The 16,802-nt window shown below is 49.1% G+C and overlaps 1 protein-coding gene across 1 annotated transcript in view; it reads right to left on the bottom strand.

The window, feature by feature from the left end:
• Nucleotides 1-16,802, bottom strand: part of LOC147725127 (C-type lectin domain family 2 member B-like) — a 280,165-nt gene that overhangs the window by 157,350 nt on the left and 106,013 nt on the right. The gene's annotated exons all lie outside the window — the stretch shown is intronic.

The raw sequence follows: 16,802 nt of genomic DNA on the forward strand, positions 1-16,802 counted from the left end.
GTGAGGGGGGGGAGGGTGAGGGTGAGTGTGAGGTGGGTGAGGGTGAGTGGGGTGAGTGTTAAGGGTGTTGAGGATGAGGGGGTTAGTATGAGGGAGTTGGGGGTGAGGCTGAGGGGAGGGTGAGGGGAGGGAGGGTGAGGGAGGGTGAGTGGTGTGAGGGTGAAGGGTGTGAGTGTGAGGGGGGATGAGGGGGGTGAGGGTGAGGGGTCTGAGGGGTGTCAGGGTGAGGGTGAGGGGGGTGAGGGTGAGGGGGAAGGGGGTGAGAGTGAGGGGGGAGGGGTGTGAGGGTGAGGGGTGTGAGGGTGAAGGGAGTGCGGGTGAGGGGGGAGGGTGAGGGTGAGTGTGAGGGGGGTGAGGGTGAGGGTGAGGGTGAGGGTGAGTGGGGTGAGTGTTAAGGGGGTTGTGGATGAGGGGTGTTAGTATGAGGGATTTGAGGGTGAGGGGGTGAGGGGAGGGGAGGGAGGGTGAGGGATGTTGAGGGGGTGAGGGAGTGTAAGGGAGAGTGAGGGTGAGGCTGAGCGGGTGTGATAGGATCAGTGAGGGGGTGTGTGAGGTGGTGTGTGAGAGCGTGAGTGAGGGGGTGTGTGAGGGGTGTGTGAGAGGGTGTGTGAGAGGGTGAGGGTGTGTTAGGGTGAATGAGTGTGAATAAGGGGGTGTGCGGGGGGTGAGGGTGGGGTGTTGAGGGAGTGAGTGTGAGGGTGTGATGGGTGAGGTTGAGGGGGTGAGGGTGAGGGGGTGAGTGTTAGGGGGTGACTGTTAGGCGGGTGTGAGTGTTAGGGGGTGTGAGCGTTAGGGGGTGTTATTTTTCGGGTGTGTGAGGGTGAGGGTGAGTGAGGGTGTGTGACTTTTTGGGTGTGTGACGGTGCGTGAGTGTTAGTGTGTGTGAGGGTGAGTGAGGGTGTTGGAGGTTTTGTTACACAGAAGGTGTGTGCCGGTGTGTGAGGGTGAGTGTGAGTTATTTGGAGTGAGTGTGAGTGAGGGGGTGTGAGGCTGTTGTTGTGAGTGTGAGGTGAGTGAGCGTGTGAGTGTGATGGGGTGTGAGGGTGAGGGGGTGTGAGTGTGTGTAAGTGTGAGGATGAGTGATGTTGTTTGTGTCTGAGAGTGTGTGAAGTGTTGTGAGTGTGAGAGTGTTGTGATGAGTTTTAGGGGTGCGTGTGTGTGTGAGGGTAAGGTGTTTGAGGATGAGGGTGTGTGTGTGTGAGGGTGAGTGAGGCTGTGTGAGGTGTTGTTAATCAGAGGGTGTGTGACGGTGTGTGACGGTGTGTGAGGGTGTGTGAGGGTGAGTTTGAGTCATTGGGAGTGAGTGTGAGTGAGTGTGAGTGAGGGGGTGTGAGGGTGTTGTTGTGAGTGTGAGGGGTGTGAGCGTTTGTGAGTGTAATGGGGTGTGAGGGTGAGGGGGTGTGAGTGTGTATGAGGATGAGGATGAGTGATGTTGTTTGCGTCTGAGAGTGTGTGTGCTGTAGTGAGTTTGAGATTGTTGTGATGAGTTTTAGTGGAGCGTGTGTGTGTGAGTGTAAGGTGTTTGAGTTTGAGGGGGTGTGTGTGAGGGTGAGTGAGGGGGTGTGACGTTTATGGTGTGTGACGGTGTGTGAGTATGAGTGTGTTTGAGGGTTATTGAGGGTATGAGAGGTGTTGTTAGGCACAGGGCGTGTGAGGGTGTGTGATCGTGAGGGTGTGTGAGTCTGAGTGTGAGTTATTGTGAGTGAGTGTGAGTGAGTGTGAGTGAGGGGGTGTGAGGGTGATGGGGTGTGAGGGTGAGGGGGTGTGAGTGTGTGAGTGTGAGGGTGAGCAAGGGAGTGTGAGTGTGAGTGAGTTGTTGCGGCTGAGAGTTAGAGTGTGTGAGGGTAATGGTGTGATTGTTATTGTGCGTGTGTGAGGGTGAGGGGATGAGGCTAAGGCTGTGTGAGGCAGAGGGGTGTTGATGTTGATAGAGTGTGAGGGGTGTGAGTGGGTGCGGCTGTCCGGTGTAGTGAGTGTGAGCTTGTTGTGAGGGCTGTTATTTTTTGAGGGGAGTGAGGGTGTGTGAGTGTGTGTGAGTGTGAGTGGGTGTGAGTGTGTGTGAGTGTGAGTGTGAGTGTGAGTAAGTGGGTGTGAGGCTGAAAGTGTGTGATGGTGTATGAGGGAGATGTTGTGTTAGGGTTATTGAGGGTGTGTGAAGGAGTGTGATAGTTTTGGTGTGTGAGGGTGATGTTATGAGTGTGTGTATGTTAATATTAATAAAGTAATATGTGTTGTATTTTCCAAAAGGTGTTAGATGTTCCCTTTGTATTCTTTCTGTCTTATGTGTATATTTGTATGTAATGTAACTGTGTATGTTTTGTACTAACTGTGTGGTGTTATGTGTTTAACGTGTTTGTGGAGTCCCTTTTTTGTTTTATTTTTTAAAAAATGGCCGACGCAATGCGTCACTTTGACGTTGGCTATGTTTAGCGGTCTAGTTTTTTTTGTGTTGAGTGTGTTTATTTTTCTGACGTTAATTTTTAGCCAATCGGAGCGCGACGTTTTTGACGTAGCGTTCCGATTTGCATACGTCAACGGTGGAATTCCCCAGAGATCGAGAATGTTGGTGCGCGGTAGGCGTGTTCTTGTTCCTGTGGTGTTGCTGCGTCGTTTGACAGGTAAGATTGTATTAAAGATTGTTATTATGTAATGTAATGTAGTAATTATACTATGTTTAAGTTAAAGACTTGCGAAATGTATTTTTTTCGATCGTAATATTTGTAAATGTTTGTTATGTAACGGAAAGTTTTATTTTTTATTGTTGATATGTAATGCATATGTATTGTTAAACTGTAATGTAATGTATTTTTTGCTGTTTTGTGTTATTTGACGTACAAAAGCTGTTTTTCGAACTTTGAAGTGCTATTTTTTTTTTAATATATTGATGTAAGTTGTGTTTGCATTATTTTTTCTTGTGATGCTGAACTAGCCGGATTATATGTTATTGACGTACTTGATGTATGAAAAGAAACTTTGTGTATTTGCTGACTTTATTATTCGTTGCAATGTATGAAGTGGATGTACAGTGATGTAATGTTATTTTTATTTTGCTTTTTGTGAAAGAATAGTTCTATTTTCGTGATATGTTTCTTATATTAGAAGTAATTACGTGTGAATAACTGCTATTGTTGTATGCGTACGGCTTTTTGTGTAACTGTTGACCATTGTCTTTAATCCGTCCTATTCTCCGGATGAATAGTGCTTGTTTATTGCCCCCAGAAAAAGTTGGCTGTTTCAGAATAGTTGTATTTTCGTAATATGTTTCTTAGATTACAAGTAATTCCGTGTGAATAACTGCTATTGTTCTATGCGTACGGGTTTTTGTGTAACTGTTGACTATTGTCATTAATCCGTCCCATTCTCCGGATGAATAGTGCTTGTTTATTGCCCCAACAAAAAGTTGGCTGTTTCACTTTGGTGTTTGTACATCCTCGTCCTCGCTTCCTGCCACATATTTGTATTTGTTTTTTTGGTGTAATATTGTTGTAATATTGTACGAATTTTATTTGCTTTTTGGCCCGAAGCCTGATTAACATCCTTGCATCCTGTAGGTCACTTTTGGGAAGTATATTTTGTGTATAACGTATCTGATGCACTACTCCGTAGCCCCCCTTTTTTTCCGTCGTAAAAGTTGTTTATGTGTATGAAAATGGCATAACATTCATAAATTTGCAGAGTGGGTGAATGATGCAGAGTGGGTGAATGATGGAGAGTGGGTGAATGATGGAGAGTGGGTGAATGATGGAGAGTGGGTGAATGATGGAGAGTGGGTGAATGATGGCGAGTGGGTGAATGATGGCGAGTGGGTGACTGAAGCAGAGTGGGTGACTGAAGCAGCGTGGGTGACTGAAGCAGAGTGGGTGACTGAAGCAGAGTGGGTGACTGAAGCAGAGTGGGTGACTGAAGCAGAGTGGGTGACTGAAGCAGAGTGGGTGACTGAAGCAGAGGGGGTGACTGAAGCAGAGTGGGTGACTGAAGCAGAGTGGGTGACTGAAGCAGAGTGGGTGACTGAAGCAAAGTGGGTGACTGAAGCAGAGTGGGTGACTGAAGCAGAGTGGGTGACTGAAGCAGAGTGGGTGACTGAAGCCGAGTGGGTGAATGAAGCAGAGTGGGTGACTGTCGTTTGTGGATGTGTGTTGCAATACGTGTTGCATTTGGAAAGTTAGTGCTATTGGTATTGTAAAGGACTGCATTTTAATTTATGTGCTTGTTTTGAATATAGCGAATTAATATGTTTGTTATTTACAATGGCAATAGTTTAATCTTTTCCCAATGTGATACCAATTGTAACATAATATGTGTTGTGAGTGAGGGTGAGGGTTTGAGAGTGAGTTGTTGTGGGTGAGTGAGGGTGATGTGTTGAGGGTGAGTGAGGTTGAGTGAGGGTGAGGCGTTGAGGGGGAGGGGTGGAGGGTGAGGTGTTGAGGGTGAGTGAGGGTGAGGTGTTGAGGGTGACTGAGGGTGAGGGTGAGTGAGGCTGAGTGCGGTTGCGTTTTTGAGGGTGAGTGTGGGTGACTGAGGGTGAGTGAGGGTGAGGTTGAGTGAAGGTGAGGGTGAGCTGTTGAGGGTGATTGAGGGTGAGTGAGGGTGAGGTGTTGAGGGTGAGTGAGGGTGAGTGATGGTGAGGGTGAGTGAGGGAGGGTGATTGAGGGTGAGGTGTTGAGTGAGGGTGAGGTGTTGAGGGTGAGGGGTGAGGGGGGAAGGTGTTGAGGGTGACTGAGGGTGAGGTGTTGAGGGTGAGTGAGTGTGAGGTGTTGAGGGTGAGTGAGGATGAGTGAGAGTGAGGGTGAGTGAGCGTTTAAGGATGAGGTGTTGAGGGTGAGTGAGGGTGATGGTGAGTGTAGGTGAGGGTGATGTGTTGAGGGTGAGTGAGGGTGAGGGTAAGGTGTTGTGGGTGAGTGAGGATAAGGTGTTGAGGGTGAGTGAAGGTGAGGTGTTGAGGGTGAGGTGTTGAGAGTGTGTGTGGGGGAGGAGTTGAGGGTGAGTGAGGATGAGTGAGAGTGTGGGTGACTGAGGTGTTGAGGGTGAGGTGTTGAGTGTGAAGTGTTGAGGGTGTGTGAGGGTGAAGTGTTGAGGCTGAGTGAAGGTGAGGGTGGGTGAGCGTTAGTGAATGAGGGTGAATGAGTTGTTGAGGGTGAGGTGTTGAGGCTGAGTGATGTTGAGGGTGAGTTAGGGTGAGGGGATGATGGTGTGAGGGTGATGGTGTGTGAGTGTGGGCGAGGGTGAGGGTGTGAGGCTTATTGAGAATGTGTGTGGGTGTGTGAGGATGTGTGAGAGTTTGTGAGGGCGGGTGTGTGTGAGGGTGGGGGTGTGTGAGTGTGGGGGCATGTGAGGGTGTGTTGTTGAGGTCATGAAGGTGAGTGTGGGTGAGTGTTGGTGAGGGTGAATGAGGGTGAGGTGTTGAGTGTTAGTGAGGGTGAGGGAGGTTGAGGGTGATGGTGAGTGTAGGTGAGTGAGAGGTGTTGAGGGTGAGTGAGGGTGAGTTATTGAGGGTGGGTGAGGAGTTGAGGGTGAGTGAGGATGAGTGAGAGTGAGGGTGAGTGAGGTGTTGAGGGTGAGGTGTTGAGGGTGAAGTGTTGAGGGTGAGTGAGGGTGAGGTGTTGAGGGTGAGTGAAGGTGAGGGTGGGTGAGCGTTAGTGAGTGAGGGTGAGTGAGTTGTTGAAGGTGAGGTGTTGAGGGTGAGTGATGTTGAGGGTGAGTTAGGGTGAGGGGATGATGGTGTGAGTAAGGGTGGGCGAGGGTGAGGGTGTGAGGCTTATTGAGAATGTGTGTGGGTGTGTGAGGATGTGTGATAGTTTGTGAGGGCGGGTGTGTGTGAGGGTGGGGGGTGTGAGTGTGGGGGCATGTTAGGGTGTGTTGTTGAGGTCATGAAGGTGAGTGTGGTTGAGTGTGGGTGAGGGTGAATGAGGGTGAGGTGTTGAGGGTGAGTGAGGGTGAGTGAAGTTGAGGGTGAAGTGTTGAGGGTGTGTGAGGGTGAAGTGTTGAGGCTGAGTGAAGGTGAGGGTGGGTGAGCGTTAGTGAATGAGGGTGAATGAGTTGTTGAGGGTGAGGTGTTGAGGCTGAGTGATGTTGAGGGTGAGTTAGGGTGAGGGGATGATGGTGTGAGGGTGATGGTGTGTGAGTGTGGGCGAGGGTGAGGGTGTGAGGCTTATTGAGAATGTGTGTGGGTGTGTGAGGATGTGTGAGAGTTTGTGAGGGCGGGTGTGTGTGAGGGTGGGGGTGTGTGAGTGTGGGGGCATGTGAGGGTGTGTTGTTGAGGTCATGAAGGTGAGTGTGGGTGAGTGTTGGTGAGGGTGAATGAGGGTGAGGTGTTGAGTGTTAGTGAGGGTGAGGGAGGTTGAGGGTGATGGTGAGTGTAGGTGAGTGAGAGGTGTTGAGGGTGAGTGAGGGTGAGTTATTGAGGGTGGGTGAGGAGTTGAGGGTGAGTGAGGATGAGTGAGAGTGAGGGTGAGTGAGGTGTTGAGGGTGAGGTGTTGAGGGTGAAGTGTTGAGGGTGAGTGAGGGTGAGGTGTTGAGGGTGAGTGAAGGTGAGGGTGGGTGAGCGTTAGTGAGTGAGGGTGAGTGAGTTGTTGAAGGTGAGGTGTTGAGGGTGAGTGATGTTGAGGGTGAGTTAGGGTGAGGGGATGATGGTGTGAGTAAGGGTGGGCGAGGGTGAGGGTGTGAGGCTTATTGAGAATGTGTGTGGGTGTGTGAGGATGTGTGAGAGTTTGTGAGGGCGGGTGTGTGTGAGGGTGGGGGTGTGTGAGTGTGGGGGCATGTTAGGGTGTGTTGTTGAGGTCATGAAGGTGAGTGTGGTTGAGTGTGGGTGAGGGTGAATGAGGGTGAGGTGTTGAGGGTGAGTGAGGGTGAGTGAAGTTGAGGGTGATAGTGAGTGTAGGTGCCTGTGAGGTGTTGAGGGTGAGTGAGGGTGATGGTAAAGTGTTGTGGGTGAGTGAGGGTGAGGGGTTGAGGGTGAGTGAGGGTGAGGTGTTGAGGGTGAGTGAGGGTGAGTGTGAGTGAGGGTGAGGGTGATTGCGGTTGAGAGTTTGAGGGTGAGTGTGGCTGACTGAGGGTGAGGCGTTGAGGGTGAGTGAGGGTGAGGTTGAGTGAAGGTGAGGGTGAGGTGTTGAGGGTGAGTGAGGGTGAGGGTGAGGTGTTGAGGGTGAGTGATGGTGAGGGTGAGTGAGGGAGGGTGATTGTGGGTGAGGTGTTGAGGGTGAGGTTAGTGAGGGTGAGGTGTTGAGGGTGAGGGGTTGAGGGTGAGTGTGGGTGAGGTGTTGAGGGTGAGTGAGGGTGAGTGTGAGTGAGGGTGAGGGTGATTGCGGTTGAGAGTTTGAGGGTGAGTGTGGCTGACTGAGGGTGAGGCGTTGAGGGTGAGTGAGGGTGAGGTTGAGTGAAGGTGAGGGTGAGGTGTTGAGGGTGAGTGAGGGTGAGGGTGAGGTGTTGAGGGTGAGTGATGGTGAGGGTGAGTGAGGGAGGGTGATTGTGGGTGAGGTGTTGAGGGTGAGGTTAGTGAGGGTGAGGTGTTGAGGGTGAGGGGCTGAGGGTGAATGAGGGTGAGGTGTTGAGGGTGAGTGAGGGTGAGGTAGTGAGGTCGCACTCAGATGTTTTTTTTTTATCTGACTTTGCTTTTTTTTGTGTTGTTTGGACCCGTATGTGACTTGTTTCGCCGCTATGCTTAATTTTGTTTGTTTGTTGATTGTTGTAGTTAAAAGTATTATGTATGCACTGTTTATGTTCTGTATTTGTGTGTTTTTTTTATATTTTCTACATTCAGGGAATGAGCTGCTACGATCGACAGGTAATGAGAATTTTTGTTTCATATTATTAAAGAATGCCTTTGTGAGTTGTTATACTTTTGTTTATGCATTTCCTTAATGTGATGTTAATATAATTATTGTTTTCGGTCTTGCTTTGCTCGCACTTACTTTCTGTCTGGCTCCTTTCTTGAGAGTGTGTTTTGTATTTTATCAATGGCTGCTATTTAGTTTTATTTTTTGCCATGAATTGAGTTCCGTTTTGCCGTACGTGTTTTCCGGTCGCACTTGCCTTGTGTATGGTATTTTTCTCTTCCACGGCCTCCCTGATGTCTATTTATGCAGCACGCAGCAATAGCACATTATAATTCGGCACCCCCACAGTACCATTGAGCAACATCAGATCATCACTCTGCCCCACTACAGCCGTATTTAGCACACCCCCAGTCTCATGTAGACATACTACTGCAGTACTGTACAGCACCAAAGCATGCTTGTATAGCTGTAATTGTGTGTGCTACGTAAAAAAAGTTGTTAGAAAGCGTGCACTTCCGGCTGGTGGTGTGTGTGACTGTTGAAAGCGTGGACTGATGCCTGTTTGTGTGGGTGTATGCATGGTGAAAGGATGCACTGATGACTGTTGTGTGTGTACGCCTGGTGAAAGTGTCCATTGCTAGCTGTTGGTGTGTGTGCCTGTTAAAAGCGCACATGTTTGGATTGTATGCCGTTTGTCTGCTGATTAATGCTGTAGTGGTAATGAGTGGTGCTGTGGTGGTAAGTGTTTGTGTGTGGTTGTAGTGTGATAGTGTGTTGTTGTTGAATGATGCTGTTGTGGTGGTGCAGAGTGATGTTGGTGTGTTGCTGAGTGATGTTAGTGTGGTGCTTAGTAATGCGGTTGTTGTGATGTGGTGTTCTGTGCTAGTGATGAGTGGTGCTGTGTTGGTGTTTAATAATTACCACCACAGCATAACTCAGCACCACAACAGTTGCACTTCTCCCAACAACGGCATCACTGATGTCCACGAATGCAACACGCAGCAATACCACTTTATCATTCTGCCCCCCCACAGTACCATTGAGCAACAACACAGCATCACTCTGCACCACCACAGCCGTATTTAGCACACCAACAGTCTCATTCATACATACTACTGCAGTACTGTTGACTGTTGCGATGTAAGCCTGGTGAAAGAGTCCATTGATAGCTGTTGGTGTGTGTGCTTCTTAAAAGCGTCCTTTTTTTGATAGTATGACGTTTGTCTGCTGAGTAATGCTGTAGTGGTGATGAGTGGTGCTGTTGTGGTAAGTGTTTGTGTGTAGTTGTAGTGTGATAGTGTGTTGTTGTTGAATGATGCTGTTGTGGTGGTGTAGAGTGATGTTGTTGTGTTTCTGAGTGATGTTAGTGTGGTGCTTAGTAATGCTGTTGTTGTGATGTGTTGTTCTGTGCTGGTGATGAGTGGTGCTGTGTTGGTGTTTAATGATTACCACCACAGCATAACTCAGCACTATAACAGTTGCAATTATCCCAACAACGCCATCACTGATGTCCACCAATGCAACACGCAGCAATACCACTTTATCTTTCTGCACCCCCACAGTACCATTGAGCAACAACACAGCATCACTCTGCACCACCACATCCGTATTTTGCACACCAACAGTCTCATTTATACATACTACTGCAGTACTGATGACTGTTGTGTGTGTATGCCTGGTGAAAGTGCCTATTGATAGCTGTTGTTGTGTGTGTGACTGTTAAAAGCGTACATGTTTTGATTGTATGACTTTTGTCTGCCGAGTAATGCTGTAGTGGTGATGAGTGTTGCTGTTGTGGTAAGTGTTTGTGTGTGGTTGTAGTGTGATAGTGTGTTGATGTTGAGTGAGGGTGAAGGAGGGTGAGGTGTTGAGGGTGAGGGGATGATGGTGTGAGGGTGACGGTGTGAGGGTGAGTGATTGTGGGCGAGGGTGAGGGTGTAAGGCTTATTGAGAATGTGAGTGGGTGTGCGAGGATGTGTGAGAGTGTGTGAGTGCGGGTGTGTGTGAGGGTGGGGGTGTGTGAGGGTGGGGGCATGTGAGGGTGTGGTAGAGGTCATGAGGTTGAGTGAGGGTGTGTGAGGGTGTGAGGGTGAGTGAGGATGTGTGAGGTTGAGGGTGTGAAGGTGTGTGAGGGTGGGGGTGGGTGAGGGTGCGTGAGTGTGATTGAGGGTGAAGCGTTGAGGGTGAGTGAGGGTGAGGTGTTGAGGCTGAGTGAGGGTGAGGGTGGGTGAGCGTTATTGAGTGAGGGTGATTGAGTTGTTGAGGGTGAGGTGTTGAGGTTGAGTGAGGGTGATGTGTTGTGGGTCAGTGAGGGTGAGTGGTTTAGGGTGAGTGAGGGTGAGGGTGAGTGAGGGTGAGGTGTTGAGGGTGAGGGGCTGAGGGTGAGTGAGGGAGGGTGATTGTGGGTGAGGTGTTGAGGGTGAGTAAGGGTGAGGTGTTGAGGGTGAGGTGTTGAGGGTGAGGGTGAGTAAGGGTGAGGGTGAGGGGTTGAGGGTGAGTGAGGGGTTGAGGGTGAAGTGTTGAGGGTGTGGGTGAGGGGTTGAGGGTGAGGGAGGGTGAGTGAGGGTGAGAGTGAGGATGATTGAGGGGTTGAGTGTTAGTGAGGGTGAGGTATTGAGGGTGAGTGAGGGTAAGGGTGATTGAAGGGTTGAGAGTTAGTGAGGGTGAGGGGTTGAGGGTTAGTGATGGTGAGGTGTTGAGGGTGAGTGAGGATGAGGGTGAGTGAGGGTGAGGGTGAGGGTGAGTGAGGGTGAGGGGAAGGGGTTGAGGGTGAGTGAGGGGTTGAGGGTGAAGTGTTGAGGGTGAGGGTGAGGGGTTGCGGGTTAGTGATGGTGAGGTGTTGAGGGTGAGTGAGGGTGAGGGTGAGTGAGGGTGAGGGGGAGGGGTTGAGGGTGAGTGAGGGGTTGAGGGTGAAGTGTTGAGGGTGTGGGTGAGGGGTTGAGGGTGAGGGAGGGTGAGTGAGAGTGAGGGTGAGTGGTTGAGGGTGAGTGGTTGAGGGTGAGGGGTTGAGGGTGAGGGGTTAAGGGTGAGGGGTTGAGGGTGAGGGGTTGAGGGTGAGTGAGGGTGAGATGTTGATGGTGAGTGAAGGTGAGGTGTTGAGTGAGGGTGAGGGGTTGAGGGTGAGTGAGGGTAAGGCTAGGTGAGGGGTTGAGGGTGAGTGAGGGTGAGGCTAGGTGAGGGGTTGAGGGTGAGTGAGGGTGAGTGCGGGTGAGGGTGAGGTGTTGAGGGTGAGGTGTTGAGGGTGAGTGAGGGTGAGATGTTGATGGTGAGTGAGGGTGAGGTGTTGAGTTAGTGAGGGTGAGGGGTTGAGGGTAAGTGAGCGTGAGGGTAGGTGAGGGGTTGAGGGTGATTGAGGGTGAGCATGCCTCCATTAATGTGTGTGTGGCAACGTTAAAATACAGTGGGCGAATTAGAAAGACGGTAGATAATTTTGTTTGGCAATACCTAAATGTAGAGACAGGTGTGGCGAAATGTTCTGAGCTGATGTATTTGCCATCAAAGTTGTGTTGTTATTTTTAGTATAAAAATAGTGAGCATTGCTGAGGATGCGGCCCTTGAATGTGTCTGTGGGTAATTTTAAATGCTGGGATTGTAGTCGGTGTGTGTGTACGGCATGGTATGTAAACTATAGGAGTTTTGTTAAAAAAACATACCGTTTCCAGACGCAATTTTCGAGCTTACTGTAATTCGACTTGAACTGTCTGCTCCAAGTGACCCTTAAAAATGACATGAGGGGTTGAGGGTGAGGGTGAGTGAGGATGAGGCTGAGGTGTTGAGTGTGAGTGAGGGTAAGAGTGAGGGTGAGTGAGGGGTTGAGTGTTAGTGAGGGTGAGGTATTGAGGGTGAGTGAGAGTAAGGGTGATTGAGGGGTTGAGAGTTAGTGAGGGTGAGGGGTTGAGGGTTAGTGATGGTGAGGTGTTGAGGGTGAGTGAGGGGGAGGGGTTGAGGGTGAGTGAGGTGTTGAGGGTGAAGTGTTGAGGGTTTGGGTGAGAGGGTGAGGGTGAGGGTGAGTTAGGGTGAGGGTGAGTGGTTGAGGGTGAGTGGTTGAGGGTGAGTGGTTGAGGGTGAGGTGTTGAGGGTGAGGTGTTAAGGGTGAGTGAGGGTGAAATGTTGATGGTGAGTGAAGTTGAGGTGTTGAGTGAGGGTGAGGGGTTGAGGGTGAGTGACTATAGGAGTTTTGTTAAAAAAACATCACGTTTCCAGACGCCATTTTCTCCCTTACTGTAATTCGACTTGAACTGTCTGCTCCAAGTTACCCTTCAAAATGTCATGAGGGGTTGAGGGTGAGGGTGAGTGAGGGCGAGGCTGAGGTGTTGAGTGTGAGTAAGGGTGAGAGTGAGGGTGAGTGAGGGGTTGAGTGTTAGTGAGGGTGAGGTATTGAGGGTGAGTGAGGGTAAGGGTGATTGAGGCGTTGAGAGTTAGTGAGGGTGAGGGGTTGAGAGTTAGTGATGGTGAGGTGTTGAGGGTGAGTGAGGGTGAGGGTGAGTGACGGTGAGGGGGAGGGGTTGAACGACTCTGCTCAAAGTTACCCTTCAAAATAGCATGAGGGGTTGAGGGTGAGTGAGGGTGAGGGTGAGTGAGGGTGAGGCTGCTGCGGATGCGTCCCTTAATGTGTGTGTATAAGAAATATGGTAGTTATCCAAAAGAAGGCAACATCGGAAATGTTTCACTGAAGGCAACATAGGAAATCTTTAGTCTGTACAAGCGTCGGCGTAGAATAGGCCGATTTTACATACCACGCTGTAGAGGGAAGTTGTGAAATACTAGGCATGGTTATATAAAGTAAATAAGTTTTGTTAAAAAAACATCACGTTTCTAGTGTTAGTATTTTCATTCAGTGAGATTGTTTAAATTTAGCGAAAAAGCATCACGTTTCTAGTGTTAGTATTTTCTTTCAGTGCGTTTTTTTGGGGGGGGGTTTGTTGTTGTTCTCGAGCTAACACCCGGCTCGCATCCTGCTGTTCTAAATTAGCACATCCCCAAAGGAACTTCACAAGTGATTACAATCTTGACGACGGCGCTTAAAGTAGTCTAGCATCCTGTAGTTTTGTTGACGAAAGCCTTGGAGTCTGTGGCCTGGCTTTGTGTTCATGTAAATGGTATTAAAGAATGGTCCCAGCAGGTCCGGCGTATTGTTGGGGGTTATGGCGGGTTGCGAGGACTGTTTAGTCACGTGGATGTGCTAGAGGCTCTGTGATGTCACGCTGTGTCGGAGGAGGGAAATAGTAGGCCCGTTGAATTGAACTGACTCTGTGTGTTTCATTTCGTTTATAAACATGTCAAAATATTACATGTTTTTTAGGTGCAATGCTATAGATACAAGCGCTATTTTTGGCGTAGCACGCTGTAGAGGGAGGGGTGGGAATAGTAGGCCTGCTGATTGGGGAATGTACAAGGCGATGTAGCTTGTAATGCGTCTGTCATTATTTATTTTTGTCGACAATTTCAGTTTCAAGTCTTTCGTTTTTGTGTTCTGAGAGCCTGGCTGTGTGCAGGGACAGAGAGGGGAGGTGCTGGCGTCTGGGGAGGGGGAGTTGAATTGCGAGCCTGGCTGTGTACGGGAACAGAGGGGGGAGGTGCTGGCGTTTGTGGGTTGTAATATTAACTGTTTTTAGGTGCAATGCTTTACATACTATCGCTATTTTTTGCGTAGCACGCTGTAGAGGGAGGGGTGGGAATAGTAGGTCTGCTGATTGGGGAATGTACAAGGCGATGTAGCTTTTAATGCGTCTGTCATTATTTCTTTTTGTCGACGATTTCAGTTTCAAGTCTTTCGTTTATTGTGCTCTGAGAGCCTGGCTGTGTGCAGGGACAGAGAAGGGAGGTGCTGGCGTCTGGGGAGGGGGAGTTGAATGTTGGGGGTTATGGCGGGTTGCGAGGACTGTTTAGTCACGTGGATGTGCTAGAGACTCTGTGATGTCACGCTGTGTCGGAGGAGGGAAATAGTAGGCCCGTTGAATTGAACTGACTCTGTGTGTTTCATTTCGTTTATAAACATGTCAAAATATTACATGTTTTTAGGTGCAATGCTATAGATACAAGCGCTATTTTTGGCGTAGCACGCTGTAGAGGGAGGGGTGGGAATAGTAGGCCTGCTGATTGGGGAATGTACAAGGCGATGAGGCTTGTGATGCGTCTGTCATTATTTATTTTTGTCGACAATTTCAGTTTCAAGTCTTTCGTTTTTGTGTTCTGAGAGCCTAGCTGTGTGCAGGGACAGAGAGGGGAGGTGCTGGCGTCTGGGGAGGGGGAGTTGAATTGCGAGCCTGGCTGTGTACGGGAACAGAGGGGGGAGGTGCTGGCGTTTGTGGGTTGTAATATTAACTGTTTTTTAGGTGCAATGCTTTACATACTATCGCTATTTTTTGCGTAGCACGCTGTAGAGGGAGGGGTGGGAATAGTAGGTCTGCTGATTGGGGAATGTACAAGGCGATGTAGCTTTTAATGCGTCTGTCATTATTTCTTTTTGTCGACGATTTCAGTTTCAAGTCTTTCGTTTATTGTGCTCTGAGAGCCTGGCTGTGTGCAGGGACAGAGAAGGGAGGTGCTGGCGTCTGGGGAGGGGGAGTTGAATGTTGGGGGTTATGGCGGGTTGCGAGGACTGTTTAGTCACATGAATGTGCTAGAGGCTCTGTGATGTCACGCTGTGTCGGAGGAGGGAAATAGTAGGCCCGTTGAATTGAACTGACTCTGTGTGTTTCATTTCGTTTATAAACATGTCAAAATATTACATGTTTTTAGGTGCAATGCTATAGATACAAGCGCTATTTTTGGCGTAGCACGCTGTAGAGGGAGGGGTGGGAATAGTAGGCCTGCTGATTGGGGAATGTACAAGGCGATGTAGCTTGTAATGCATCTGTCATTATTTATTTTTGTCGACAATTTCAGTTTCAAGTCTTTCGTTTTTTTGTTCTGAAAGCCTGGCTGTGTGCAGGGACAGAGAGGGGAGGTGCTGGCGTCTGGGGAGGGGGAGTTGAATTGCGAGCCTGGCTGTGTACGGGAACAGAGGGGGGAGGTGCTGGCGTTTGTGGGTTGTAATATTAACTGTTTTTTAGGTGCAATGCTTTACATACTATCGCTATTTTTTGCGTAGCACGCTGTAGAGGGAGGGGTGGGAATAGTAGGTCTGATGATTGGGGAATGTACAAGGCAATGTAGCTTTTAATGCGTCTGTCATTATTTCTTTTTGTCGACGATTTCAGTTTCAAGTCTTTCGTTTATTGTGCTCTGAGAGCCTGGCTGTGTGCAGGGACAGAGAAGGGAGGTGCTGGCGTCTGGGGAGGGGGAGTTGAATTGCGAGCCTGGCTGTGTGCAGGGACAGAGAAGGGAGGTGCTGGCGTCTGGGGAGGGGGAGTTGAATTGCGAGCCTGGCTGTGTGCAGGGACAGAGAGGGGAGGTGCTGGCGTCTGGGGAGGGGGAGTTGAATTGCGAGCCTGGCTGTGTACGGGAACAGAGGGGGGAGGTTCTGGCGTTTGTGGGTTGTGGTCGAAGGCTGTATACAAGTTTGTTAACAAATAAGTATGTTTCATTGTCCCCAAAAATAGATTTGTGTAAGTTAGAGTTGAAGACGAAAGTCATTTCTGCTGGGCAAGAGGTCTTGTTAATGGTAAGACTTTCGTGTGCCAGACAGTTTCACGGAAGACAAGCAGTGCTACAGTGGTGGTAGAGAAAGTGGGGAGGGGGCGGATCCGGAGGTGCGTCGTGAGGGAGTGGAGGAGGAGGGGGGAGGAGAGTAGGGGAGGCACGGCCTAACGGCCGTGCAATCAATAAGTGAGGAGGCGGAGCTGAGAGAGGCTGTGACAGAGAGAGAAGGCAATGCAGGCGGCTGGGTGCATGTGCACGCGCTTTGAAGCTCATTGCGCATGCGCATTGACCTTAAATTTCTCGTGCACTGCAAGGAATCGCCACGATTCCTTGCAAGTTGGATAAAGAGTGGATAAGCCCCCATAGTCTCGCAAGCTCGATGCGCATGCGCATCGACAGGCGAGACCTAAAAAGAGGCACAACAGAGATATTAAAAACCCCGTAAGCCACCCTTAGGAAATGTATGTGTGATGTTGTAGTATCAGAATTTACCCTCAAGCAGCCAACTTTGCTCAAACCATCTGCAGAGGGGCCAGAGAATAAAATGATACTCCAAATGTGAGTTTCTGTAGTCACAACGATTGTAATCATCAATCTAGGAACTCACAAAGAGACACAAATAGACAAACAGACAATAATGTCAGCAGTGTTCATTTCTTTATAAATAGGCTGTAAATCAATTGACATGCCCCTAGTACTATCTAATTTAAAAGAAACGGGTCTGCCACTGTGTACCAGCTTAAGTTTTTAGTCCAACATGTAATAATCTAAAACTGTCGAATATCCATAATGTACGGAGTGCAAGAAATAGTTGCTAAAATTACGATATCCGAAACAGCTCTCACGTGGCTTAAAGAAATCTCAAGCTCTTAGTCAGTGCTTTTATGTGTAGGTTCTAGAAAGGTACTATCCCAATGCCTGTACATTGTATGAGAACCACGAACACGAAGCGTAATGAAATCCCGCTTCCGTCTGAACCCAATAACCACACACAAAAGAGGACAAACTTCAACTGCCTCTCAAACCGGGCATATAGCCGCCAATGCCCAGATATTCTATGTCTCACCGTGTGGTTTCAGGACGAGCGCCTTATCTCCTTCTCATATGTCCGCACCATTCTGCCTCAATAAAGAAAATTTGTTGAACGCTGAGACGCTACTGTGTGAGACACACGTGGTACAGTGTCTACAAGCGTGGCGGCCATCTTAAGCTGGTCACAAAAGCACTAGTGAAGCCCTTTTGGAGCAATGTAACAACACATAACAAAAAAGCCAAGATAAAAAGGAATAAACCACTTGGGAAAATAATCATAACACTGCATCCCAACATAGTTTTCTAATCAAATTTACGATTTGAAAGAGTAAACCACTCTGGAAAACAATGATAACGCTGTGTCCCAACACAGATTCCTCAGCAACATTCACGGTCTTTTAGAAAATGTCATCA

Source organism: Lissotriton vulgaris, chromosome 4_1 (genome assembly GCF_964263255.1).
Source record: "Lissotriton vulgaris chromosome 4_1, aLisVul1.2, whole genome shotgun sequence".
Classification (NCBI taxonomy): Eukaryota; Metazoa; Chordata; class Amphibia; order Caudata; family Salamandridae; genus Lissotriton; species Lissotriton vulgaris.